The following is a 3,296-nucleotide window of genomic DNA, read 5'->3' on the forward strand; positions in this document are numbered from 1 at the left end:
CACACCAAAAATAGTGCCGACAATAATTTATAATAAAATTTCATGTATAGGTTCAAATTCCTTTTTTATTATTTTCCGATCATGTTATTCTTTCATTCTTTTCTTATAAATCCTATCATTATCAAAACATTCATTTATAATTTCTTCAAGCTCAATCAATTACAATAATCTTTTTTCACCAGCATCTTTCAAATTGAAATTGAACTCCTTAATACCCCAATAAACTTTATGTTCCAATTCTACCGATAGGTGACAAGTCTTCCCAAAAATTAATCTATACGGGGACATTCTTATAGGTGTCTTATAAGTTGTCTTGTATGCTCATAATGTAGTATCTAATCTAGCAGAACAATCCATTTTATTAGGATTCACACTTTTTCCCAAAATTCTTTTAATTTCACGATTAGATACTTTTGTTAAACCACTATTCTGGGAATGATAAGCAGTTGCAATTTTATGCATTATATTATATTTTTAATGAGATCCTCTATCGGTAATGATTACACTTGGCATTCCATATCTTGTAAATATATTTTTGAATAAAAATTTTGAAACACTCCGAGCATCACATCGATGTAAAGCAATTGCTTCAATCCATTTTGAAACATAATCCACTGCAATCAATATATACACACTTCCAAATGAAGATATAAATGGTCTCATAAAATCCAAACCCCATGCATAAAAAATTTCAATTCCTAAATTAAAATTTAGAGGCATTTCATTTCTTTATGAAATATTACCTACTCTCTGACAACTATCACATGTTTTTATATATATATATTAACATCTCTAAATAGAGTAGGCCAATAAAATCTAGATTGCAGAATTTTATGAACAGTTCTATCATTACCAAAATGACCTCCAAATTTAGAATCATGACAATTTTTTGATAATTTCTTGAATTTCTTTATAAGGCACACATCGTCTCATTATTAAATCTTTCTATTATTTATACAAATATGGGTCATCCCAAATATAATATTTTGCATCGTTAATGAATTTCTTTTCTTGTTTTTTTATCAGTCCATATGGTAAAATAACACTAACAATATAATTCACAATATTAGCCCAAGGTATTTCCCATTCTTTTACAGCATAAAGTTGTTCATCAAGAAAAGTTTCATTAATTTCTTTTCTAAATCAAGTGTTTCTTCCTATTCTAGCCTAGAAAGATGATCAACAATTTGATTATCGGTCCCTTTTCCTATTGACTACTACAAAATCAAACTCTTGCATCAGAAGTACCCATCTAATTAATCTTGGTTTTGCATCCTTCTCTAACATTAAATATTTAATTCCCGAGTGGTCAGTATGCACAACACATTTAACTCCAATTAGACATGACCTAGACTTATCAAAAGCATAAACAATAGCCAATAACTCTCTTTCAATAGTGGTGTAGTTAATTTAAGCATCATTAAGAGAATTACTAGCAAAGTATATGACTTTAAAAATTTTTTCATATTTTTTCCCTAAAACGGCTCCAATTGCATAATCACTTGCGTCACACAATAATTCAAAAAGTTTCTCCCAATCAGGTGAAACAATTATTGGAGCAATGATCAACTTTTTCTTTAAAGTTGTAAAGGCTTTAAGGCAAACTTGGTTAAAGTCAAATTTTGCATCTTTTTTTCCAGAAGTTGGCATAAAGGCTTTGTATTTTTTGAAAAATCTTTAATATATTGCCTGTAAAATCCAACATGTCCTAAAAAGCTCCTAACTCCTCCTATAGTAGTAGGTGGAGGTAAGTTTGATATAACCTATATTTTTGCATGATCTACTTCCATGTCATTTCCTGAAATTTTATGCTCAAGCACAATTCCTCCTATAACAATAAATTGATATTTTTCCCAGTTTAAAATGAGATTAGTCTTTTCACATATTTCTAGAACTTTCTCTAAATAATTTAGACATATTTCAAATGAAGTTCCAAATATAAAAAAAATCATCCATAATGACTTCAATCCCTTTTTCATATAAATCACTGAAAACTGACATCATACATTGTTGAAATGTTGCAGGTGCATTACATAATCCAAATGGCATTTGGCGAAAAGCAAAAGTTTCATAAGGACTTGTAAATGTTGTTTTCTCTTGATCCTCTGAAGTATAGGTATTTGATGATAATTGATATATCAATCTAGAAAACAAAAATATATATACCTACCCAGTATACCCAACATCTGGTCCAAAAGGTAAAGGAAAATGATCATTCCTGGTGACAGAATTTAATTTTCTATAATCTATGCAGATTCACCATCCAGTGACTTATCTTTTTGGTATTAATTCATTATTCTCATTTGACACTACAGTCACACCTCCTTTTTTTGAAACACAGTGAATTAGACTCACCCAAGAACTATATGAAATAGGATATATTATTCTAGCATCTAACCGAATCTCTTTCTCGACTTCATTCATCATAAGATTCAATCTCCTTTGAGGATCAACTTTTGGTTCATGTTGATCTTCCAATAAAACTCTATGGATACAAATTGAAGGGCTGATTCCTTCAATATCAGCTAATGTCCATCCAAATACTTTCTTTTATCTTCTTAAATTTTCCAACAACTGTTTTTCTCGCATAACAGTTAATTCTGAGGATACTATAACAGGTAATGTGGATAAATCTTCTAAGAATGCACAATTTAAATGTGTAGGAATGTTTTTATTTCTAGTTCAGGAGGTTTCTCAATAAATGAAATCAAATTCTTGTTACATTCTGTAGGATCTAACATTTCAAATTTTTCCTGAACATAATCCACATCTTCATTGCTCACTTCTGTAGATTCATCTTGAATTTTATCCTCATCTTCATATTTCAGATATTCTTTTTTAAATTTCTTTTTAAAAGTCTTCTTGAAATATTTAAGGCTTAAATATTTATTGATAGCCAATCTAAAGCATTCAATCTCTTGCTCTTTTGCATGGTATCTCATTGATTTTTTAATATTAAATGTAAAATATTGGTCACTAACTCTTATAGTTGGTTCTCCTTTCTGCACATCTATCAAAACACTTCTAGTGGCAAGGAATGGTCTTCCTAAAATAATAGTAATTTTTTTTATCTTCCTTCATATCTAATATAATAAAATCCACAGGAAAGATAAATTTATCAACTTTTACCAAAACATCTTTTATAACTCCTTTAGGATAGGTAATCGAATGATCAACTAACTAAAGAGTTACAGTGGTAGGTGAAATATCTCCTAAGCTTAACCTTCTGAAAATTGATGATGACATAAGATTAATACTGACTCCTAAATCACGAAAAGCTTTTCCATAAAATTGTT

The sequence above is a fragment of the Phalaenopsis equestris genome, unplaced genomic scaffold, assembly GCF_001263595.1.
Source record: "Phalaenopsis equestris unplaced genomic scaffold, ASM126359v1 Scaffold000036, whole genome shotgun sequence".
In the NCBI taxonomy this organism is placed as follows: domain Eukaryota; kingdom Viridiplantae; phylum Streptophyta; class Magnoliopsida; order Asparagales; family Orchidaceae; genus Phalaenopsis; species Phalaenopsis equestris.